Source organism: Prionailurus viverrinus, chromosome A3, assembly GCF_022837055.1.
Source record: "Prionailurus viverrinus isolate Anna chromosome A3, UM_Priviv_1.0, whole genome shotgun sequence".
In the NCBI taxonomy this organism is placed as follows: domain Eukaryota; kingdom Metazoa; phylum Chordata; class Mammalia; order Carnivora; family Felidae; genus Prionailurus; species Prionailurus viverrinus.
This window is the reverse complement of record NC_062563.1, coordinates 36,608,192-36,635,395: the sequence shown is the minus strand read 5'-3', so window position 1 is coordinate 36,635,395 and position 27,204 is coordinate 36,608,192.

Genomic DNA, 27,204 nt, shown 5'->3' with positions numbered 1-27,204 from the left:
TGTGGCCCCAGCAGTGGGCTAGGGGCAGACATCAGGTCTGACTGCGGCCCCGCCCACCAACTCAAGTTATTCAAGACAGCACAGGGGAAGTGCCCCGCAGTCCCGCACCACTCCAGGGACTATCCAAAATGACGAAACGGAAGAATTCCCCTCAAAAAAACCTCCAGGAAATAACGACAGCTAACGAACTGATCAAAAACGATTTAAACAATATAACAGAAAGTGAATTTAGAATAATAGTCATAAAATTAATCTCTGGGCTTGTAAACAGTATAAAGGACAGCAGAGAATCTCTTGCTACAGAGATCAAGGGACTAAGGAACAGCCAAGAGGAGCTAAAAAATGCTATTAATTAGCTGCAAAATAAAATGGAGATGACCACAGCTCGGATTGAAGAGGCAGAGGAGAGAATAGGTGAACTAGAAGATAAAATTATGGAAAAAGAAGAAGCTGAGAAAAAGAGAGATAAAAAAATCCAGGAGTATGAGGGGAAAATTAGAGAACTAAGTGATGCACTAAAGAGAAATAATCTATGCATAATTCATATTCCAGAGGAGGAAGAGAGAGGGAAAGGTTCTGAAGGTGTACTTGAAGAAATCATAGCTGAGAACTTCCCTGATCTGGGGAAGGAAAAAGACATTGAAATCCAAGAGGCACAGAGAACTCCCTTCAGACGTAACTTGAATCGATCTTCTGCATGACATATCATAGTGAAAGTGGCAAAATACAAGGATAAAGAGAAAATTGTGAAAGCAGCTAGGGATAAACATGCTCTAACATATAAAGGGAGACCAATAAGACTAGTGACGGATCTCTCTACTGAAACTTGGCAGGCCAGAAAGGAATGGCAGGAAATCTTCAATGTGATGAACAGAAAAAATATGCAGCCGAGAATCCTCTATCCAGCAAATCTGTCATTTAGAATATGATGAGTGCCAAAAAATCTCTCACATGTGATCATTCACACTCTTTTCTCTTCTGCTTAATGCAATCAAGCCATGTGTTTAAAATGGAAGAGCCACTAGATAGAAGGATCTTAGGTTGGGAAATTCACCTGCAAGAAATGAAACTACTTCTATCATGTTTGAACAATCATGCATTTTGAATTTCTTTGTTACAGCAGCTAACATGAGCTTAACACATCTGTCTTTCAACTTCACAGGAAGTCTGTGACTTGATTTAATGACTACATGCCCAAAGTCTCACTTTACACTGATCTGACCATAACTAATCCCTCTGAAAGGCACCATTTCTTATAAAAATCTACCCACCATGAACTTCAAAAGATGTACTTCCTTCCTGGAACTCCCTAGTGATTAGTTTTGTACAACAACATTAATTTATGCAGCTATGATTGTGTCTGAATTTGCCTGCCCCCTAACTTAAAGCTTCACCTTACACACTAAAAGTTCTGGCTCTGGTCTCCATGAACTTATCCTTGGAAAAGTAATGGACACTTATGAACAATAGAATTAAGATAAATATAATCAAAGTCATTGGAAGTTGAAGAAATCCCCTGAGATAATGTGGTACATCAGCAGAATTTTTTTCAAGGTAACCAAAGTCTAGAAAAGAAAAATGACTTCCCTAAAATCACACAGCCAGAATATAGGAGAGAAAAATCAAACTCTCATTTTTAATTTCTAAATGCAATGTACTTGACAACATTATCCCTCATCTCTTATTACAACCCACAGTTTTATTTTACCTTTTTCCACCACACACACACAGTCCTAGCAATTAATGGAACATTGATTATGTGGTAAGTACTATTCCGAGTTTTTTGCATGCATTTCTTAAATTTTAATGTCAGAATAAATATATGAGGTTATATAGTCTCCATTTTTATGATGTGAAAGTGAGGCACAAAGAGGTTAATGAATTTTTTCAATATCACATACCTAGAAAATGGAAGGTAGGGTCTAACTCCATAGTCCATGCTTCTAAAAACCATGTTATATTGCCCATTGAAATCTTATCTTTCTTCATAGAAGGAAGAACTTTTTGCATCAGTTAGCTTTTCCTAGGAAACAAACCACCTTAAAATATGGTGGCTTAAAGCAACAGCCACTTACTCAGCTCATGATACTATGGGGTAGCAATTTAGGCTAGGCTCAATGGGGCAGTTCTTCTGCTGACCTCACTCGGGTTCATATAGTATGTGAGGTCAGCTGGCCAGTTAGGTTGTGGCTAGATGAGCCAGATGACCTCAATCCCACATCTGGGAACTCAGCTAGGAGAGCCAGGATGACCGACATGGCATGGCCTCTCATCCTCCAGCAGACTAGCCAAAAACTTGTTCCCATGGCAATGGTTGCTCTTTTCCCAAGAGCTCAAGAGTATCAAGAAAGGCAAGTACGAAAGCACAATTATTTCTCAGTTCTCTGCTTGTGTCGTATTTGCTACTATTCTACTAGCTGAAGCAAGATACATGGCTAACTCCATGGAAAAATGGGGAAATTTCTTGATAGGCAGACTATTTATTGATAGGCAGACCTTCAAAATCATATTTCAAGGGGCACACAGAATGGGATTGGAAAAATTTATGGACATTTTTAATATCTCAGATAATTTAATTGTTCTCTTCTAGTACTTACATCCATAGTTCTAAATAATATGTGTATATGGCTACCTCTTAAGTAATCAGTTTTAAATATTATCTTCTGGATTATTATTATTATGACAATTAAAAATTTAGGTTTTTCAATACCTTTCCTTTCTACCAAAAATTCATAAACCTTTCACCCAAATTCCCTAAATATTAACATTTAACATAACTGCTTTATACATAAATACGTATATTTCCTCTAAATCATATGAGAATAAGTAATAGACATGAGGCCTCTTTACTCCTAAATTTTCAGTGTGTGTTTTCAAAATCAAGGCTTAAATAACCAACTGTATAATTATTAAAAATGAGGAAATTAGCTTTATAATGCTATGACTTATTCTATCTACTACTGTCAAATATGGTAGCCATTAGCCACATGTGACTAAATGTATTTAAATATTAAACTAGTAAGAATTAAACAAGAATTAAACCAAGTTCCTTGGTCACACTAGCCACATTTAAAGTACTCAATAGCCACATATGGCTGGAGACTATTTTAGCGAATAGTGTAGAGAATGTATCCATCATTACAGAAAGTTTCAATGGACAATGTTGGTCTATATCTTTCAGGCCCTGTTTGTATATAATTACAGATTTATAGAGATAAAATCTGTATGTGTTACAAGACTATAGTCTTGTTATAAAGACTTGTTATAAAAATTATTACCTCTATCTTTAGATAGGAAGACAAAATTAGAAAAGTGAACGGGGTCCATGCCTGTATAATAAATCAATCCTATAAAAAGGGATTTGATTCTAAGTTGGATCATTTGAAAGACCTTTCTCCCACAGCAACATATTCCATCCCCAAGAAACGTGAGTCCCTATCTTAGGTTGTGCATGTGCACAAATTTATTAAGCTCCTCCTTTATTCAGGAAGAGCTCCCAGGAGAAATAGCAAAAGAATGAGGGAACCAGGACAGGGCAAAAGAAGCCAAGGAAAGTGCCGATTTCAAGCAACTTTCAGACTGATCTTGTAGGTTACCCTAAAGCATAAACCACACCATGGGATTTGTCCCACCTGGAGCCAAGTGAGCCAGGGTGTCACACACCTACATGGCTACAAGCTGCACCAACAGGATAGAAGCTCCCAGGTACTTGTGTGGGCAAAGCAGTGCCAGCAGCCCAAGTTTGTCCTGTGAAAAAGGTCAGTAGTTCCCACTGCTGGGAATCAAAGCACACAGAGGGTGAGGCATGAACACCCTTAAACCAGTGAAAGAGGGCTGAGAACATTGGGAGCAGCCCAGACCAAAAATATGACAGAGTATTCTACCTTACTATTCTTTATAAAATGTATTTGTTAAACAGCTCCCGATGTGGCCTTTTGCATAAGTAAAACTTGAAAATCTTGCTGGTTCCGAATAAATGCTCACTTACTTACGCTGGCCTATTTCCATGAGATATTTGTTTGAGCCTCCAATATCAGCTGAGGGAAAACAGGTGGGGTGGGTGGGGCTACCCCTGATAGGGAGCATAAAGTCAAAGGGCAAGAACCACGGAACACAGATCCAGGGACATCTGAGTGCAAACCAGCCTGCTGTATAGGGGAACCCTCCACCGAAGTGTGTTGCCCTGTGCTACAATCCATCCAGATTATAGAAATCCACACAAACTAGTTTAAGTAAAGGGAGGATTATTTTGTATGTTACAAGAGTGCCTCACGTAACTCAAGATTACATAATTTAGTGGGGCATCATGAGAAAGCTGGATAATCATCAGGAACAAGCTGTCTCCTCTTTCCCTTTTTATTCTTTTCTTTCTCTACATACTCTTGGATTTCTGCTTCTCCGTGCACATGGACCAAAAACACCTGCCCCAGCCCCAGAGTCCACAAAATGCACTGGCACTAGAAGTAGATCCAGGAGTATTAACTTCTCATTCTCTGGATTACTTAAAATCTCAATCAGGATAGAATTCAGTTATCTCAGTTCTCATGTCAGGTGTCAGAGACCTTGGGACTTGTATAAAGATGTACAGATTAAGGTAAATGGTATGGCAGACTATTTTTTCCAAAAGTGGCCACAGCAATATCTCTGGTGCCCTAAACTGTTCAGAGCCTTTCCACTGATCACCCTGAAAAGTAGGGTCTGTGTTCCCTTCTCTTGAATCTGGGCTGGAACTTCTGAATTTTTATTTTCATTTGTTGGCATGACAAAATAAACAAGAGGCAAATCTGAAACACCCCACCCCTGCTAAAAAAAAAAAAATCCTAAATGTAAAGATTCATTCAAATACACTATTGTCTCGTGCCACTTAGTGTAGTTCCTCCTTGAATAACCCCTTATCCAAGACCTGTGTGTTCTTAAAATGCCACCTCTATGTTGGTTCAAAACCTTGGGAACTTCCCAGGTGAAATCTAAAGCTGGACTCCATACATAGGGGGCAGGAAGAGACCAGAGAAAGAGGCTGACCCTCTGGATTGGTAGATGGCAGGTTTAAAAGGCAAAGAAGTTGGGACACTTGGCTGGCTCAGTCAGTAAAGCATCTAGTTCTTGACCTTGGGATCATAAGTTCAAGCCCCATGTTGGTTGTAGAGATTACTTTAAAAAAAAAAAAGCAAGAGAACATACTTACAGGGCTTGTCCTGGTTGTCTGAACAATGAGTAGATCTCCATACCTGTCCGCCCCCTCCGCACCCCAGAATCTTAAAAGTTAACATAGAGGCCTTACCTGAGTTTAGTCACTTATATGGCCCCCATGACCTCAACAACACATTGCTTTCTCAAGGCTGCATCCTCAAGAATGGCCACCATCGTGGGTAGAATATATATTCCAGGACAGGGGCAGGATGAAGGGCCTCCAATTCCCCGGATCCAGCTCAAGAGTCAACTGGCAGTCACATCCTCTCAATGACATCCTGCAACACTCTAGCACATCATTCTGGAGTGAAACCTCCTACTCCATTACACTGCAGAAAAGATGGCAACTTGCACTTCCCTTCCTACTACATTGGCATATGGCAGCACCCTGGGCCTCACCCTTTGTTATTATAAAACCATCATGAACTCATTAGCCAATAGGGTTTCTTTGGGGGCTACTTCCTCTTTCCAAGGAGTTTTATAGTCATCTCGGGACAGATATCCCTTTGAGGGCCGCACTTCTATCTTTGACTAATACAGTGGTTCTCAGAAGTGTGATCCCTGAACCACCAGCATCAGCATCATGTAAGAACTTGCTAGAAATGTACACTCTTGAGCCCATCCATACCTCCTGGATCAGGAAAGTCTGGAGATGGGCCAGAAATCTGGGTTCAAACAAGCCATCCAGGGAATTCTGACACAGCTTGGAGTTTGAGAACCACTAGTCTACTCAGGTCTGGTCAAGCGTCAGATATCACACTAGTGACTGAAGAGAGAGAATAGAATAGAAAGAATTGTTAGCTAAGTATAAAGTTCCAACCAGGTAAACTAAAAAGGCAAAAAGAGAAACCCAAGTTCTCAAGGGGACTGAAACTGGAGGAAGTAGCTAGTACTCTGAAGGCTGGGGGAACAAAGGAAAGGGAATGAAATTATGGAGATGTAGGAAGACGAGGAGTCATGCCATAAGGGGGGACCCATGGCTCAGCCTCTGCTGTTCATCAGACTCAGTCGCTGCAATGCTTTCTGAAGAAGGGCCCTGGCAGCTGGTGCCCAAGTGCCTGAGGGAGGCATGGTAAGTACACTGTAGAGGCAACTAACTGCTGCCACCACAAACAATGCTCAGGTGATACCCATTCAAAGAGGAAGCCCCTTCTCCCTCAGCCACAGTTCTCGATTGCAAACAAGAGAAACTGACAGCAACAAAAAATATAAGGTACCCAAGAATCTAACGAAAGGTATGTAAGGATTTTATAAATTTTTTATCAAGGGGCATTAATAAATAATAAACAGAGCAATATCCCACATTCAGGGGTAGGATGACAAAATCGTAAAAACATCCATCTGCAAATTAAAATATAATTTGAATGCAATTCCAATGAAAATGTCTACACAGTTTTTCATGAACCTTGACAATCAGATTGTTGGGCAAGGGCCAAAGAACAGCCAAGTCAATTCTGAAAGAGAAGGATGAGGGTGAATGGAGAAATTCATTTACCAAAATCTAGTATGCATCTTCATGTATAGGGATAGTGAGGAAGGCAGTGTGGTATTGGCACAGAGATAAACAGAGGTCAATAGAACAAAATAGAGACCCTGAAATGGTCCCATTCATACAAAATTTGACATGAAACAGAAGAGGCACTATAGATTATTGAGGAAACAATGGAGCATGTATTAATGATACTGGTGAGATAGCTCATTACAGACAAAATTAGATCCCTGCTCTACACTGCACACAAAAATCCATCCCAGGTGGTCAAAAGGCCTAATGGTGACGATTTAGGAGAAACTGCTTCTGATTTTAGGGTAAGGAAGATTTTCCTAACAACATACCAAAAACTCCCCACAAACCACAAAAATAGAGATTAATGAATTCAACTACATTAAAATTTAACATTTCTGCCTATGAAAAGACACCATTAAAAAAATGAAAAAGTCAAGCCACAGACTGGAAAAGGATAGTTTCAGTGCTTGTATGATAACTCCTATCCAGAATGTATATCTCACTCCTACAAATCTTCAAGTAAAAGACAACTCAGAAGGGGTGGGAAAAAAAGGAGGGCAAAGGCTGTGATTCCCTGAAGAGGAAATCCACACATCCCATAATCATCTATAAAGGTAATCGATTTCACAAATAATCAGGAAAGGGCAAATTGAAAGAAAATACCATTCCTCATCCATCAAAAATCAGTAAGAATACTGTTTTAGGTATGATAATAGCATCCAGAATAGGAAACAACAGGAGACAGAATTATTACACAGAGGTGGGAGTGTAAATAGATGCAATCACTGGGAAGAGCAACTTGGCAACCAGCCGATATATTTTAAGATAAATATATGCAGTACTTGAAATTCCACTCTGAGGAACATACCCCAGGTAATGCCCCCAGGTGGTGCCAATGCTGCTTTGAGGGGCAAGTTACTAAATATTACCGAAAAGCGACAGTCAACTCCCCCTTTCCAAACGGAGGTAACATGGGAGCTGGAAGCTCAACTAAATGTGCACTTAACACCTCAAGGTCTTTAAAGAGGACTCTAACGCGACCAAGTATTCATTCCAATGGTTCTTAAAAAGGAGAAGACACTTAACACTGACAGTAATCTTGGTTTTTAAATAGTAATAGCATCCAATAGTATTCCATGTCTTCAGCGGCCACTTAGCACCTCACTATCAGAACACAGATATGATTTAAATGAGCTTCATTCCCGAGGATAAAATGTCCTAAGAGTGGTTTTGTGCCTTGCTCACTGTGATCCAACTGAGAGCTTAACCCAAATAAACTTTAACACCAGGGGAAAGGACAGCCTCTGAATGAAAACGTCATCATTGTCAACAATTTAAAATCTAAGTCACCTGAGAACACTTTTAAATAGAACCAGGTTTGCAAGAGGGAAAAAGGCTCAGCTTTTGACATGGAATGCATGGAGACCACGGTAATTTGGGTCCCACCTTTACAGCCAGAGCAGATTAATTATTCTGTCCACTTTATGCCAAGAAAGAGAAAGGCAAAGGTGACTGCAAAAGGTAAACTAGGCAAGATTTCCAACAAGAGGCCTATCTTTTGTCCGTTGCTTTTAGTGGCTCCCAATCTGACCTATTAAAGGTATACCCTCGGCTCCAAAAAAGGGGAAAGAAACTATAGCTTTGTATTCCCAACTCATGTATCTTTGCCTGCAATCTTGCATTCAATTTCAGTGTAACATGAAGAGGCCTATTCTTTTACAAAAAGTTCCCTCTTCCCACCAGGCTTGTTTGTTATTTTATGTGTTTCTGCATCATTTGTAGACTCCGCTTTGATCTGCATTCCTCCTGGATGTGGGGTTTCCTTTTCAGCTACCAAAAGGAAAGCTGGTTTGTTTGAAAAATCTGTTTATTTGGATTTTTTTGCTAGCCTAAAGCCCCTATCTTTATCAGGATGCGCAGGGCTCCGTGTCTGCCAGTCTGGGACATCACTCGTTTTCCCTAAGGAAAAAGGCAACTTGGAAATAATACAACTTGCCCATTTGCATTTGGAATATTCTGGGAAAGAGGTTTTAGAGGTTTCAGTTTAAAGCTGAAGAGAAGTGATTCTTTATCAGATATATTTAATCAGCAGTGGATCTTTCATGTTTAGACTGAGGAAAAAAAGAGTTTCCTCTCATTATTTCTCAATTAGGAATTTTCTCAGCAAGCATGAGCTTGTTTGTGTGCACAACCAACCACATCTGTATTTCCTGGTGAGAACCTATACCCTCCATAGAACAAGGACATCTAGGATAGTGTGGCATTCATTGCTCTCCCTGTCTATACCAGCATGTGGATGTAGGAAAAGAGAGTCAAAATCACACCCAGGTGACAATGTCGCTGTCGCCATTTCCAGAAAAATTTCCTTTGTAAGGAAGAGTCAGTGTTTGACTCGGGTGGATACCAGGTTGCAACTACCATCCAGCTCTGATCAATGAGCACTGGCTTCATGAAGAACATTGGGCACATTAGGGCTCCTTGGGAAAAGGGATCCATGGTCATGCGATTAGGGATGCCGGCCATGGAACAGAAGGATATAGCACACACAGGACATCATCAGCTGATTCATCTAAAGGCACCCTGTATCAAATCATTGTCTCTGATGTGTCTAGTGGGTGGGGGAAGGGAATACTTGTTGAGGGCAGGGTCGTGGGTTTCTTAAACCAATCCCATAGTTTACTGCTTATTACCTATAAGTGATATTGGCTCCCGACCAACATTTCTTCTTAGGAACAGCTCTTAGAAAGGCTGAAGCAGTCTATAGACAAAACAGAGAGAGGAAATAAAGTCTCTCTGAATGGGGAGGACAGGAGACATTCTCCCACATCCTCCAAATGCCTCTTTGACGGAGAAACAGGATATGTTCCCCAAGGAGCTTATGAGACCGTCACCTCACGGGATGGCAGTGGCCAGGACCCGCTCTTTGGAGGGTTAGCCAGCAGGATTCAATCTGGGAATCCAAACAAACTTAGGAAAACAATAGGCAGGACCAGGAAGGAATGGGAATTATTTGTCTGTTTTTAATAGAATCCTGCCTTCAAATTGCAGCTTTGCTCTAGGAAGAAAAAAAAATCACAGTTTTCTTTAAAGTTACACATGAACAGTTTCTGGCTTCAAAAGATAGAGGTCAAAATAAACTCCAGTTGTTGCCAAAGAACCATGTCTTTTTGCAGGGACACCAGGCCTCACTCAGTTTAGGCTGCCTTGGGACAGGTGGCAAGTGTACAAAATAAAACTAGTTAGGTAAACTGACTCCACACTGAGATCTCTCAGCTATTCAAGCAGTTACAAACCCCAAATAGGAATTAAGATGGACTTGTTTACACCAAACCCTAGGCTGATCTGATTTCTCTGTGGGGCCGTCTGAAGAAAGACCTAGGAGTCTTCAGAATCAGCAGGACCTTCCATCCCCTTTGTTACCAAGCCTCAGAGGGTCCACATGTTTGAAGAACCTGGACACGTTTGTTAACCCAGAGGGCTTTGTTTTCACAGAACATTTAAGTTAGACTTTGCTCCTTAAAAAAAAAAAAAAAAAAAAAGACATCTATTCACTAAGTGCTAGGTCCAGAAATAAAGTATGGTAGGGTCAGAGTGAATTGAGAATTTCATCCTGGCAGATGAAGGAGGAACCAAGGGGTCCCTTGTGGAAAGTTTTGGTTTTGACATTCAAACTACAAAGTAGGTTCAGCAGAGTGGACAAGATTGTCCAAAAGTTGTCAAATAGTTCATTACAAAGAAGAGAGGGTTGGGGGCGCCTGGGTGGCCCAATCAGTTAAGCATCTGACTTGGGCTCAGGTCATGATTTTAGGGTTCGTGTGTTCAATCCCCACATCAGGCTCTCTCGGCTGTCAGCACAGAGCCTGCTTCAGATCCTCTGTCTCCCTCTCTTTCTGCCCTTCCCCCTTTCACATAGTCTCTCTCAAAATAAATAAACATTAAAAAAAAAAGAGAGTGTCTTCCGTCTCAACAATCCCCTAGGTGCAAAAAATATAGAACATACAGACTAAATTTACCAAATTTTGCAGGCACCTCTGCCCCCATCTTACACCTTTGTATCTCACGCACTTTGATGGGACACAATAAGACACAGTGACTCTTTGGAAGAGCTTGAATGTCACACACAAAATCTCCTCTAAAAGGGCTAACATTTGAGTCCTGTTAATAAACTTCCACTGAGAAGACCCATTTGAGGCCAGAATTCTCATAGCATCTCCTAGAGAATTTACTGAAGTCTAATCCCTGCCCTAGCGGATAAGCAAAGGCGTACGCTCAAGAATCCTGAGGGCGGCTGGGGTAGAGACTGCTCGTAGTGTGGACCTCAGACCAGCAGCTGCAGCTTGTTAAAAGCAGATTCTAGGCCCCACCTCGGACTTGCTGAATCAGAATTGTGGCGGGGAGAGGGGGGCAAATCTGCTTAACAATTTTTCAAAGTCATTCTTACGTATGCCCAATTGTGAGATCGTAGGCAGCGGTCCAGCAGTTGGCTAAGAGGCCCACCCCTGAAGGATTTTTGTAAGTGCAGAAAGGACCCAGCAGGAGGACAGGTAGGAGAAAGTGGGTGCTTAGGACCCTGAAGTGAAAAGGGAGGTTGGTCATTACCACCTGTGCCTTAGTATGAGGCCATAAAAGCAATAGGGATACATTAACTTTGATCTTTGGCGGAAAACTAGACACTTCCTGCCATCCTTCTCATTTTTCTTGTGGCAGTGGCAAGGAAGAGCAGGTCTAAGGGTGGGAAAACTAAACAAACCCTCTCAAATAAGAGCGAGCTCTTCACCAGCTTCCTCAGTTTGGGCTCTATCTTGCCTTCACCCTCCAGCTGCCCGTTCTATTCTATTGCTTGTAACCAACTAATAACCTCTCAAACACACACACCAGTGTCTTCTCACTCATTCCCATCCTCTTTCCCTGGTGTACCCTCTTAAGCCCAGGACTCACCACCATGGATCATGGCCTGGCCCCCCACCCACTCTGCTGTGCTGTCATGCAGGGTCAAGCGCCATCCAAAAGTCAATGTCACTGCTACCCTAGATGCCTCCTTTTCAACTCAAATCAACCCAACAAGTTTTTCATTGGGCAATAGAACCTTTCTCACTCCCTGGTTACATTATACCTGTTCTCTGCTCTTTCTGAAGATGTCCAACAGAAACAGACTTCTTCAAAGGTGAGTAAAGCCTCTCTCATAATGTATCAATCATGATGTCTTTTTCAAAGAGCTCCTCTGGCCTTAGTTTCTGGAATTTTTTACTTTCTACACTGTTCGTTCAGAAAAAAGCCTCCACTCATTTCTCCCTTCCCTATAGCCCCCAATTGAGCTGACCTTAAGTCTTCACTCCACAACCCATGCCACAGTGATGATAAGGGTAATGGCAGTTAAAGCCTGTGGTGAGTTTACCAGGAGCCAGGCATTGAGTTAAGCATTTTACACAATACTATTTAATTCTCCTAGCCACCCTGTGAGGAAAGTACTATAATTTCCGTCCTACTGATGGGAAAACTGGGGCTTTGAGGGGTTAAGTAACTTGCCCAACATTACAGAGATAATCAGTAGCAGAGCTGGGATTCTAATATTTTTTTTTATTTAGTTTTGAGAGAGAGCGCACAAGTGCGTGCATGAGTCAGGGAGGGGCAGAGAGCAAGGGAGACAGAATCCCAAGCAGGCTCTGTGCTGACTGGGCTAGATCTCTCAACAGTAAGATCATGACCTGAGCCAAAATCAAGAGTTGAATGCTCAACTGATTAAGCCACCCAGGTCCTCCCAGAGCTGGGATTCTAACCCCGTCTATCTTGTATGCTTCATGCTTTATTGGCTGTAAGAGAAAATACATGTGACAGTAGTTTTACCTCGTGAGGCACTATCCATCCACAAGAAACACATTCTTCCAAAGGCTCTCCCACTCTTTCTGGTTTTTCCCCAAGTCAATTCTATTCCCCCCTGGACAATGTGGCATTTTCTCAGTTTCTCTTTCACCACAACTGTAGATCCCAGTCCTGTTATGAGTCCTGAAGCTTCCTCTCACCCAACTTTCCTGTCCCACTGCAGCCATGAGACACACATCTGATGGGCTTTCTGTGGAAGACAATGTCATTCATTTGTCGTTAATTTTTTCACCTTCTTAATACATGGTTAATGAAGTCAGAGCCAAGTTTCAACCTTGGCCACACATTGGAAGATTTCAAAGGTCTCAGTGTCTAGGCTGCAAAATAGACCAATCAAACCAGTCTCTCGGGGGGTGGGGCCCAGGCAGCAATCCTTTTCGTGGCTCCCCAGATTATTCCAACGTGCAGTGAAGATTGTGAGCACTGTATCCCTGTTCTAATATTTTTTTTCATGTACTTTATGATTACAAAAGCCTCTGGATAGCCCTTACATCTTTGTTTCTCTGGTATGCCTCCTGGACCATCCTACATTTAGTGGAAGCTTAATAAATATTGCCTGTCAAGGCACTGAAATTATCACAGGGCAGGGGGAGGATCTTGTAATAATTTTCCTCGTGAGGAAGTCACCCTAAATTAGCCCCCTGAGATCATTTATTCTCCAAATCCTGCTGGGGTCTGAAACAAGCCAGAAGGAATGTATTGTTTGAAGTCTGGGTGAAATTTCCTATATTATTTTGCTTTCTCCATAACTGTAGGAACTTTGGAACTCTTAGGAGGGGCTTTTTCTCACCCTTGAAAGACCTGAGAAGGTCTGGGAGCATGTTACTTGTGAGAAGTATCAATGAGTTCTGGAATAAAAGAAGTAGGTTTGATGTTCACTCTGAATATATCAGTATCTTATGACTCAGTTTCTCAAAATTAGAGAACTTGGCTCTAAGATCTCACACTTCTTGGTGTCAGGGGACCCAAGATTATGTGGCTGTGGGGCCCCTGGCTAGCTCAGTCAGTAGAGCATAGGACTCTTGATCGTGAGTTCAAGTCTCACAGTGGGTGTAGAGATTACTTTTTTAAAAAGATACGTGGCTGTGCTTGGCAGTAGAGTAAAATTGTCTCAGAGTTTTCTTTAGCCATGTCTAGGATAGAGTACAAAAAGTTTGGTAGAGATCTTTGAACTTAATCCATAGGTGAAAGTCTACTCAAACCCCTCTCAAACATCTCTACTTCGCCTGTGTTCTTTTGCTTTTTTTTTTCTGAAGTGAATGCATGGTTAAAAGAAAATCCAAATGTTACTTTTCCTTGAAGATCTTATTTTAACCACTCTGAAACAGAGGTTGAGTAGAAGCTTCTAGATTAGGGAAGAATCAGTTTCCTGAATAGGATGTCAAATCATGTGACACCTTTCATCTCTTTTCCAGCATAAGAATTAAGCCCAGGTTTACCTCCAGCCAATGCACCTCAGAGAGAGAGGGAGAGAGAGAGGGAAGAGGATTTTCAACAGGATTAAATGATATGAATAGCTTTCAGGTTTCCACTAGGGGCAGAGCAGGAGGAGGGGGGGTGGCTGCTATAGCAGCTGCTCCAAGGAGAGAATAAAGGATTTGCTGGAGCTTTGTGTGACTCAGTGTATCTGCTGAGGATTGATCTGAGAGCCTTTCTTAGCCTCCTTTTGAGGGGAGGGGAAGGGCCTCCTTTCAAAGTCACATTATCTGGCAACAAAGCCTGACCCAGGAGGGTGGTGTTTTGGGGGTTGTACACTTCCCGGGGAGAGAGGTGGGCTTATAGCCTCCCTCAAGGAGGCATGCAGGCCTCAACAGATGGGGCTGGAAGCTGGGAGGAGCTGGGGGAGGTAAGCCCAGCTTCCCTGACGTTCCCCAAACCTCTGACCTCAGCCTTCTCCCAGGTGGCTTATGCTCCTGGCGGCTACCTCCCCAAGATCCTAAAGTGAAGGCTGTCTGTCCTGTGTGTGTCTGGAGGCTAGGGGCAGTGCATGGCATGCTGCTCAGAAAGATCACTCTGCTACTGCAATGGGCAGTTGCAAAATGGTACAGCCACTCTAGAAAACAATCTGGTTCTTATAAATGTACCCTTACCTAATAACCCAGCAAATTCACACACTTAGGTATTACATGAGAGAAATGAAAACTCAGGTTCACACAGACACCCGCACACAAATGTTTGTAACACTCTCTCTATTCATAATCACCAAGAACTGAAACAGCCCAAAGATCTCTCGCCTGGGAGTGGATAAACACACTGGTACATCCCTTTAATGGAATACCACTCTGCAATAAAAAAGGATCAATCTGTTGATACACAGAATAGCATGAATGAATCCCAGCTGCTTTATGTTAAGTGCAAGGAGCCAGATTCAAAAGGCTGAACACTGTATGGCTCCATCTCTGTAGCATTCTAGAAAAGGCAAAGCTCTAGGACATACAGGGAAGGGTTGAGTACAAAGGGGTAGCATGAGGAGGTGTGCAGGGTGATGGAATATTTGCATCTTGATGGTGGTACTGATTGCATGACTCTGCATTTGTCAAAACCCACAGAAGTGTGCCCCAAAAGGAGTGAATTTTACCGTATGTACATCAAGAAAATAAATCTGTAACAGTTATGTCATGAGAGATGTGAAGAGAAGTTTTTAAACTCCCAGCCCTTGTAGTGGCTTTCACTATTGGTGATAACCAGGAGGGTAGAGTGGATAGTTCTAGATTTCCATCATATGCTTCTGCAGTTGGTGAGCAGCTGACCCTATGCCCTCCTTGCTTCCCAGAGGAGATCGTGGTAGGGCACAAGTAGTGGGTTTTCTTACTCTGAACCCAATTCCTTCCCCTCAGCTGAATGCATTGTCACGAAGAATGTATGGCGTTGACATTCCTCCTTGAACTCATTCTTTTAATACAGATTCCCCTTTTGATCCCTCTTCAAATTCTTCATTGACAAAATAAAAGGCAAATTGTATTGTGTGTATGGCATGATTAAAGGAGCATTAAGGACCTCCACTTCCTGCCTAGGGACAGCCCAGACTCTGCACTGATGCCAATGGGGTTGAGAGCCTCACTTCTCCAACTGCCTTGGCATCACCTGGGAGCTTAAGAGAAATGGCTCAGACCTGCCCTAGACAGAACAAGGATCTGGCTTTTAACAAGACGGTCAGGTATTCACATGCACAGTAAAGTCCAAGAAGCCCTCTTTAGATTCAAGTGTCCGTCCTAATGACATAGTTTAGATCCCCATTAGCTGTTGGAGAAAGACCAGGATCTTTGGTCTCAGCCAACCATGACTCTTAGCTCTGTTGCTTTCTGGCTGTGTCCCCCATCTAGGTGATCGGTTATTAAAGCATATAACCTTATTGGGACACCTGGTTGGCTCAGTCAGTTAAGCATCTACTCTTGATTTCAGCTGGAGTCATGATCTCACGGTTTGTGAGTTCAAGCCCCACATCGGGCCCTGCGCTGACACTGTGAAGCCTGCTTGGGATTCTCTCTCTCCCTCTCTCTGCCCCTCCCTGCACATGCTCTCTCTTAAAATAAGTAAATTTAAAAAAAGTATATAACTTTTTGCACCTCAATTTTCTCATCTGTAAAATGGAGATATTAATGTCAACTTTATAGTGTTGCTGTGGGTTAAATTATGTAATATATGAAGGCAACACTACTGTATCATAGGTTTATATATCTCAGTTGCCCCAAGCCACCTTGGTAATTGCCTACTTTTACGATATGCTAGGTCAGTGGCCATCAGTTTGGTCCCTGAATAGCATCATCTGGGAGATTGTTAGAAATACAAATTCTAGGGTGCTACACCAGATTTACTAAATGGAAACTCTGTGGTAGACCCTAGAAATCTGTGATTTAACAAGCCCTCCAGGTGATTATGATACTTGCTAGTGAGACCTTATCAGGTAACACCAAAACCCTGCAATTTCACTCTTTTTTCAAAGACTTGGTATAAAATAATTGATATTTAAAGATATTTGTTGGAAAGCTTTAGCTTCTAGGTGACTGCTTTTCAAACTCAGTATTGAAACACATTGGTGTGTGCAGACATGTCTGGTTTAGTCATGATGAATTTTGTCAGCAATTTGCAACTCATTCATTCAACAAATTCATTCAGCAACTAGTTCTAGCGTTCCTGTTATGTGTTAGGCACTGCTCCAAGCTCTACTAATAGAATAAAACCTTAAGTGATGCAATCATGACCAGTAATTGGTTAATCAAAAATGCTGTTTAAAGATGGAATCATAAAACATGACACACACAAATCATATAAATGGTTATTTATTTGCCCATCTTTTGTTCTAAGACAAAGCTCTTTAAGTGGCTGGTGTTGCATCCCATCTCATCCATAGCACCTCATTTATAATTTTCAGTTTTGGTTTCTTTAAATCAGAGTGAAAGGTAAAAGACATCTGGGAAGCAATCTAAATACAGAATACTTCTAAATTTTTCTGATCTTCTCCCTATTTTTCTAAGGTTGTCTTTCTCACATTCATTCAATAAGAATATATTTTTAGCTACTCGTGTTTATTCTCATCAAGTAATACTCAACTTAGTTCGCAAAGAAGCAGCATCTTTTTTTAGCACTCATATTCCACCAGTTTATGTAATAGTAATAGTGAATTAAATGATGTATTACAATAACAAGTACAACAGGCATATACAGGTTTGGGAACCATCCAAACTGACCATCAGAGAATATAATATCCCACCCCTCTTGGGAATAACAGTTAGTCCATTAGCTGCAAAAGCTCTCCATGCTGTGGGTCAGTATTTATTAAGGAAGGAGGACATCCAGTAAGTACATTTAACTACATTATGGCTTCAAGGCTCTCTGTTATGACTGTCTTAGGAAAGGCTGCAAATAACTTATTTAAGATAATTTGAGCAGAGTCAAGATGATTCCTATAATAACGTTAGTTTCCTTTCTCAAGTGGAGGCTGTTAAGATTGGTCACCCAAGGCTATGCTTAGCTGGTGGCAATTATTACTCATTTCATGCTTGTAAGCAATTTTTGTGGTTCTGTTTTCTTTAATATTTCCCCCGTGGAGGTCATATCAGTTATCTATTGCCACAATAGTGCTGCATAACAAAATAGCTCCAGACTTAGTGACTTAACAGACCAGTTGTTATTTCTCACGAGTCTGTGAATTGGCTGGAGGTTTCCACTGAAATGAGCTGGGCAGGCTAATCTCATCTGAGCTTCTTGGTGTATCTGCTGTCAACTGATGGATGCTGCCTGGTTAAGGAAGATCTCTGTTGGAACTGCTCAGTTCTCCTCCACATAATCTCTAATTCTCCAGCAGGTTAGCCTAGCATGTCCCATGGTGATGGCAGAGTCTTGAAGTTAAAGAGTCTAGAAATGCACAAGATCTCTGGAGGCCTAGGTTCTCCACTGGCACGCTGGCATTCGTGCTTCATTCTCTTAGCCAAATCAAGTCCAGGAGGCCAGCACAGATTCCGGGGGTGGGAAAATAGGCCACACCTCTTGGTGGGCGGAGCTGCAAAAATCACGTCCCAAAGGGGCCTGTGGCTATGGGGTTGAGGGGTAAAGAGTTGGAGTGATTTTTGCAATTAATCAATCATAGAGGCATCTGTAATTATGAGAGTAGGAAAGGATAGATGAAGAAAGCTTGAGAAGTAAATTTAAACTCCCGGAAGCTAAGCTTGTAAGCTTATTAGCATTATGTGTGAAGTAGAGGTCTGGAAGAAATCAAGACATTAAAAAAAAAAACATATATTCAAGTATTTTTTGATATCAGATTAGCCATATTATCATTATTGTAAAATTTACATTTTTGAGAAAGCTAAATAGCTTATTTCATTCCTTATGTGCTCATAAAAGGCTTTTCATAAGTACTCTACCTCACAAAAAGAAGGGCTTATATCCTAATAGTTTTACTTCTCAGAAAAAGTTTACTGAATTTCATCAAAATCTACACATCTACATAAGAAGGAAATTTATATAATTGGCGGGGTGGGAGGGACCCACTGTATTACCGACCTGAATAATCACAAACATATGAACTTGAAGATTAGTTAGCTCCGAAAAGCTGTGCTATAAGGGCCCATATTGGATCGATCTTTGGACAGGATGATTTGTGAATGTTTTTTTGAATATGAACAATTAAGTTGTTAAGAATTAATCTGTAATCATTTCTTATACATGAGAATTTATTCAGTGACTCAATAAATAGTTGCTAAGCAGTTAAAAAAAAAAAAAGAAAGAAAGAAAAAGAAAAAGAAAAACCCAGGGACACTTGGGTGGCTCATCTGGTTAAGCGTTCAACTCTTCACTTCAGCTCAGGTCATGATCTCATGGTTCATGGGTTCAAGTGCCCCATCCGGCTCTGTGCTGGCAGTGTGGACCTGTTTGGGATTCTCTCTCTGCCCCTTTCCCACTTGGGCTTGCTCTGCTCTTTCTCGAAATAAGTAAATAAAGTTAAAAAAAAAAAAAAGCCAAAGCCACTGTACTAGTTAGGGGCCTTGTTTGGATTAAGCAAAACTTTCAGAAAGACACATTCCTGCTTTACCCCTGTCCCCAGCCCACCCTGCTTTCCCTGAGCAGTGTTTTGGTGTCATGCCCTCAATTTCTGGTGTACATTCGTCTCAGAAAACAGTTGTACTTCTCAGCATTCCATATATGTAAGGCCCCAGTTTTCCAAATATCTATAATCATATACCCACACATATGTGGACATGTTTCATAACAAAATGCCAGGAAAAGCTTTGCTTTACCTGAGGGACTAGCTTGCTGGCTCTGCATAGGTAAAGTTAATCTTGTAGCTGGCTGCGCTTTCTCGGTCACCTTGGCTGTCACCGAGCTCAGCGTCCAATTCTCAATTCACGTAGTTGTGCTTGCCCTGCTTGTCTCCATTTATTATTTTTCCTCCCTGATCTTGGTCTTCTTCTTTTAATTCTATTTTCCTCAGTCCTGATATTTATCTATGTATGTATTTTACCTGAAAGCCTCCTGAATATTTATAATAAATATATACTTGAATAAATAACTGTGAGAAATCCCCATTATGATACTGAGCCCGTGATGAGACAACTGAAACATAGACTTGACTAACCGAGACTTCTATTTGATGACACAGTATTGCAGCCCTTCCATGGAAAGAACATTCCATAGCTTCTAACTATAGACTGTTTCTGTATTAGATGTAGATTAGACATTATCATGCATACAAGTTGCCTGGGAATCTTGTGACATTGCAGATTGTGATTTGGAAGGTCTGGGGCAACCTGAGGGTCTGAATTTCTATCAAGCTCCCCTGTCACGCCAATGCTGCTGGTCCTCGGACCTCATTCAGATTAGCAAGGGGGCAGAGTATAATAATGAGACAGGGTTGTGATGATCAACTGGGACATTTAGACTTGACTCATTTGCTGCACCCATTTAGTAAATATGTGTGTGACTGATTCTTGAGAAGTCAGTTCAGAAAGCAAGTAGGTCCATGCTGTTTTCACCCCAGCACATCAGGCTCTGCTAAGCCTCAATCAGTGGCTTCAACATCACATTTGTCTAAAACTGGCTCCTAGATTCTCTTTGTGGGTATGGACCTGATTCCCATCCTACCTGTTAATCTTGCCATGGGATCATAGACATGAGGTTCCTAGGAAATCACCTGGTTCAGCCTCTCATCCAGGATGGGGAATCTCCCTGTCTCCTGCCACTGTCCAATTGTCCCAGAAAGCTGTGTTTGATTACCTTCAATGGCAGGGACTCACTATCTCTAAGGCAGCCTGTTGCATCAAGAAAGCACTCTTATAAAAACAAAGCTTGTCTTTCTGCTGAGTCAAAGTCAACTTTCTTGTAACCTCCACCCACTGAGCCTCGTCTGCCCCTTGCAGCATTTCAAGTCTCCTCTTACTCAAGTCAGCCTTGCCAGTATTGCAGACAGCTGCTATGGCTCCTTTCTCCTTTCTTCCAATTAGACCCTCCCAAGTCCTTCAACTGCTAGGCTGAAAGGTCTGTATTTTTAGACCTTTCCCCACTTTCTTCTGAGCATGACCCAGTTGTCAACATGACTCTTAAAAATGGTGCCCAATAGATACCCAAAATAATTGAAAGTAGGATCTTGAAGAGATATTTGTAGACCCATGTTGATAGGAGCATTATTCACAATAGTAAAAATATGGAAACAACCCAAGCGTCCACCAGTGAATGAATGGATAAGCAAAATGTAGTATATACATACAATGAAATATTATTTAGTCTTACAAGGGAAGGAGATTCTGACACATGCCATGACATGGATCAAAGTTGAGGATGCTATGCTAAATGGAATGACAGCCCCAGAAAGACAAATACTGTATGATTCCACTTATATGAGGTCGCTAGAGTACCAGATTCATAGAAAGTAGAATGGTGGATGCCAGGGGTTGGGAGAAGGGAGGAATGGGGAATTGTTTAAAAGGTACAGAGCTTCAGTTTCGGAAGATGAAAAAGTTCTGGAGATTGGTTTCACAACAACATGAATGTACTTAATATTGAACTGTACACTTAAAAATGGTTAAGACGGCAATTTTTATGTTGTGTCTATTTACCCCAGTTAAAAAACAATGATGCCCAGACCTGGTCAGAACATGTCAATTGTGTTAAGGCTAGTGTTAAGGGCTATGATTTTTTCCTTGATTGCTAATCTTCATTTCTAGTATTGCAGCCTCAGAATGTGGCCCTAATATTTTTAGTAGCCACACTGTGCCATTAAGGCATATTACATGTGTGGTCTCTTAAAACTCCTAGCTCTTTTTTACATGAATTACTGTCAAACCATCCTAAGATAATGTAATTGACTTCTCTAGTTGTTACTTGCCTTTGAAAAAAACATTACCACTGCTGTGGATGCAATAGCCATCTTCCGGAAACTAAATTTTGCCCTTTAGAGTTATTTTAAGTTTTCTATGCCTTAAATTTATTTCCAAAAGAGAAAAGAATCTTTGATATGTTCTGAAATCATTTTTAAATGATGCTTATGAAAATCTGTGTATGTTATGACTAATATCTAAGGATCTAGAAGTTTATGGATAGTACTTTTGCCAATATTTCTGTGCTCAAGTGAATGTTATTCTTGAGCCATCCTTGGGCACTCTTGGCATAAAAACAATAATAAAAACAACTATTTACATTCCAAATAACTAAAATGAAGCATTGAAAACATCCACTTTTCATGTTCTCCGTAACTCCTAATTTAGAGGAAAGCATCAGTAAAGGAACCATTGGCTTGAGAACAGAAGTGTCAAACACAGACCCAGTCTTGTAATTTATTGAGAACCATTAACCCAAACATGAAATACTGTGATTGGAAACCCTGTGGCTTTCGTGCCATTGGCAGGTGTAATCACCTTTCTTTGACTCTCACATTTACTTAGGTTTTGACATTTTCTCAGACAACTGAATATATTTAGCTCTCCTTTTCCCAAGTTTCAATAACTACTTTGATTCTTTTTTTTTTTACTACTTTGATTCTTTAAAAAAACTTTTTTTTTTTTTTTTTAGATCTGGAGGCAGGCTTGGGTTTGCACACATTTGCAAAAGGTGAATGCAAACAAGATGAAAAGGTGCTCACAGAATGACTTGTATTGTGGTAGTTTCCACGTGCTACCTGCTTCTGAGAGTGTAATTTCCAGAGCCGCTTAGGAGATGAAAAGGTATGTAAGAGCTCAGTCATACTTTGCAATTATAGAAAATTGTTAGTTGCATTTAGATCAGTCAGATGTACAAATGGACCAATTTGGGTTTTAAAAAAATGCTATCCCAGAATCTCTCTCTATAGGTCAAGTTGTTCAGGTGTCATTCACAGAAAAGAAAACTCACTACGTCATCACCACAAAAAAGGAGGGTGAATGAATCATTTATAAGTGTTTGAGAATGCCAATTTAACAGCAACTTACACCCATGATTTTTGATTTTCAAAAAGACTCTCAACTGTAAACTATGAAATGATAAAACTATATTAAATAATAAGGTCATACAGAATCTCCGGTTTTAATTCAAGGAGTAAAATGGGGAAATTAATCCCATAGTTCCTGGATTTTGCGTCTTGGGTTTTTTGTGACTTTCAATGATTGGTTTGTCAAAGGGGCCATGAACATGTAACTCTCTTTGCCTTGATAGATTTCCACATAATGTCTGTGAGGCAGCATTGGGGCAGGACAGGCAAAATTATAAATACCTGAGCTCAAGGCCAAACCAAAACAATGTTTTCAATGAAAGCTCATACAACATTTCTGTTGATAATGCAAAAAATTCATAGTTCTGGTTTCCAAAGAAAATTAATTCAGATCTCTTGTGTATGTAAAATGAAGCTTTGTGTAAAAAAAAAAAAAAAAAAAAGGCTGGATCTACTCAATTTAAGCTTAAATGTACAAACTTGTGGCCTGGTTATGGTTGCTATGGGAGTTATAACTTTATCCTGAAATTTTTAATGTCTAATTTGTTGCCCATAGGTTTGTTTTTCTCAGAACTTCTTGTGATGTGGAAGAATGAGAATAATCCATGAGGCTGGTTGTATGTTCAGATGCTGTGCTTCCTTGGGGAGCTAGCAGGGCAGAGTTGACAGGTGGTAATGTGGGAGAAGGAAAGAAGAGCTTGTAGGACACATAAGCATCCTTTGGTTCTGCTGGAAAGGAACAGAAAGCTATCACCTTCTGCTTTTCTATGGAAGAGGGCTCATGAACTTGCCTTAACTTCTCTGCAAGTTTTGAACAAGAAAAAGGAAGATATTAGTTTTTTTTTTTTACATGTCCCTTTATATTTGGATCTTCCTCTCTTATTTAGTGGAAAGAGAAAAGGTATTAGGGAGACAAGGGATGAAGGAAAAGAAGTACCTTCCTTTTGTTCACTACTACAGTCTACACTATCATCATCCCTTACAGGAATGCCCTCTACTCTGTAATGCTTAAGTCCAATGTTTTGGTGTTGCCTGTTATACTCATGGCATCCTCCACAATACTTGGCATATCTATAAATATTTTACTCAACATTTTATATGAAAATTTTCAAGCAGGGAAATTTGAAAGAATTTTATGTGAACAAACACCAGCATGTCCCCATCTAGATCCTATCGTTAACTCTTCACTATTTTGCTTTAGCATATATCCAGCCAGCCAGCCACCCTCTATCCATCCATTAATCTCATTTAAAAATTTTTGTTTAAAGTTTATTTATTTGAGAGAGACAGAGACAGAGTGTGTGCATGCAAGTCGGGAAGGGCAGAGAGGGGGAGAGAGAGAATCCTATGCAGGCTCCATGCTGTTAGCACAGAGCCCAACACGGGGCTGGATCTCATGAACCGTGATATCATGACCTGAGCTGAAATCAAGAGTTGGAGGAGGCTTTGGGGCTCCTGGGTGGCTCAATTGATTAAGTGTCTGACTTTGGCTCAGGTCATGATCTCGCGGTTTGTGTGTTGGAGCCCCGCATCGGGCTCTGGGCTGACAGCTCAGAGCCTGGAACCTGCTTCAAATTCTGTGTTTCCCTCTGTCTCTGCCCCTCCCCCACTCATGCTCTGTCACTGTTTTCCTCTTAAGATTAAATAAACATTAATGAAAAAAAAGAGTCGGATGCTTGACCAACTGAGCCACCCAGGCACACCAATCTCATTTTTAAAATGCATTTCCAAGTTGGGGGTGCCTGAGTGGCTCAGGTGGTTAAGTGTCCCAACCTCGGCTCAGGTCATGATCTCACCGTTCATGAGTTCGAGTCCTGCAACAGGCTCTCTGCTGTCAGTGTGGAGCCTGCTTCAGATCCTCGGTCTCCCTCTCTCTTTGACCCTCCCCTGCTTGCTCTTTCTAAAAAAATAAAGTTAAAAAAAAATAAATGCATTTCCAAGCTGCAAATATCATTTTACTTTTCTCTATATACTTCAGCACTCATATAATTAACTCAAGTCGAATATTACAATTTTGTCTCTTTTGAACATATACTGAGATGCACCAATCTTAAATGCAGTAATGAATTTTGACAAATGCATACACCTGTGTAACCCAAACCCTTTTCATGATACAGAACATTATCCCTCCCTTGGAAAAAGCCTCAGCCCATCCCAGTTAATCTCCATCTTTCCATTGACATTTTCTTTTACCATAAATTAGTTTTGCCTGTCCTAGAACTTCATATAAACAGCTTCATACAGTTTGTAGTCTTCTGTGTCCGGCTTCTGTCAAAATGATATTTTTGAGATCATCCATGTTGCTTCATGTAACGTAGTTCTCAAGTAACATTGATTTGCTGATTTTTATCACCGTGATGAGGGACTTAAGCTGATCAAATGTATTTACATACAATTATAGCTTGAGTATCTTTTTTTAAAGATGGGTTTTTTAAAGTTTATTTAAGAAAGAGAAAGAGCGTGTGCGTGGGGTAGAGAGAGGGACAGAGAGAGAATCCTAAACAGGCTCAGACCTTCAGCACAGAGCACGGCGTGGGGCTCAAACCCACGAACCATGAGATCATGACTTGAGTTGAAATCAAGAGTCGGATGCTTAAGCAACTGAGCCACCCAGGCACCCCTTGAATGTCTTATTAAGCCTTAGTGGGGGGGGGGAGTTGTTCAGGACTGCTGTTTGTTGATGGCTTGGTAAAATAGGGCAAGTTTCGTGGAAAAAAGTAAAATGAGGCACCTTTTTAAAATTAAAGATACCTAAGGATGGTTATGATTTGAGCCCATGAGAGCACCCAGGCCAGACAGCCACTGACCACAAACCTCTCCCCTTTTTACAGGTGTAGGTGTAATGGCTAACCATGGCACTTTCCACAGGAACATTTTTCTGGAATGTTCACTTGCTATACCCAAAGGCAGGATGTGACTTGGCCAAGGGGGAATCTGTGTGCTTGCGTTCTTTCCACAGTAGTTCCCCGTTCTTCAGAAAGGGAGGCTGAGAGCTGGCTGCGAGGAAGTGGAGGGCAGAACTTCCACTCGATGTCTGCTGCTGCAAACGTGACTGGCTTTTTGGGGGAGTACCAATTAGTTGGAAGAGTCCCAACAGAAAATTTTCAAAAGAATCCCCGCTAGCCCACAACTGTCTTCTCTAAACGTAGGTTCCCAAGCTCAAGAAGGGTGGGGGACACTGTGCTCTTTGGCATGAGAATTTTGTGTTTATTAGTGATTTCACATTTATGTTAGGGTTAATCAGAGAGTTTCAGCCCTTCAGAAATCTATGTGCTCTTTCTCAGTAGACAAGGGGGCTAAACTCAGCTGTGGCCTGACGTTGATCCCGGCTTACATGCAGTCCGGATTACTACCTGGAGGCACCTGAAATCTGAGGTAGCGCTTTCAGGTTAACCCAGGTGCTGGATCTAAACTCTTCAACTGAAGGCCTCGGCCTCCTTCCCAAGGCCTGTGTGAGGGACAAGCCATGGGGCACAGGATTAAAACAGGTTCAGACATGGAGAACTCCAAGGAGTGTGCAGTTTAAGACCTCATCAGCCTTCATGAATTGTTCTTCCCAAAACAAGCATTTTGCTTTTATTTTTTTTTTATTTTTTTTCAACTTTTTTATTTATTATTTTTTTTTTGGGGGGGGGACAGAGAGAGACAGAGCATGAACGGGGGAGGGGCAGAGAGAGAGGGAGACACAGAATCAGAAACAGGCTCCAGGCTCTGAGCCATCAGCCCAGAGCCTGACGCGGGGCTCGAACTCAGGGACCGTGAGATCGTGACCTGGCTGAAGTCGGACACTTAACCGACTGCGCCACCCAGGCGCCCCAGCATTTTGCTTTTAAACCATTACTTAGCACCCCAACAGGACATTGGGGAGTAGAGGGGAGGACGAAGATAGGGGGTAGAGGAGACTGATTTGTTTGCAAACTGTGGTGAGGAAAGTCTAGATGCAATTATACTGGACAACTGAATGCCTTGTATTTAGGATGATTGCAGGGACTGGTGCACATGAAGACAAAATGCCCAAGTTACTACTGCCTATGCCAGCTGCAAATTTGTTCTGCTCTTGGATATGTCCCTTCCAGAATATGGATTATCTCACCAATGATCATCAAGATGGGACATACTACCATTAAGAAGGTACCTTTCTTAGGAGTATTTCCTGGGTGGCTAAAATGCCAAGATTGCTAAACCACCCTTGGTGGCTTTCAACCAATGTGAAGAGGTCAGCTGGCTGCTTTATTCCCCAGCGTGATGAGATCTGACACCAAAATTATTGTCCATTTGAGCCACCCATTAAAAGCAGTAAATAACCACACTTTACCCAACCTTTTATGCTCTCATAACTCAGTATATTGGAAACTATTTTCTCTTGACCCATTACAAGTCTTCATACCCCACAGCTCCATAGGGCTCAAACCACGATCCTGCTCCTTAATAGTCACACTTTTCCGCAGAACATGTAAGAGCCAAAACCTTGTCTACCTTTCAGTAGGAATCAAGTTGTTCCCTAAAGAGGTCCCGTCAAACGTAGCAGCAGGTCCACTGTGAGACGGGTTGGCAGAGGCTTTGTCCAACCCGCAGGTTTCCTTTGACCTTGGTTATGACCAGGAGTATCGCTGTTAATTGCGAGGCTCGCCTCAAGGTGGAAACTAGCATCCCTTTCCACTGCCATCCCCAAAGAAGCCAAGTTCTGCTGCTGGGCAATGGCGGTGAGACGGACCCTTCCAGGCTCTTCTCT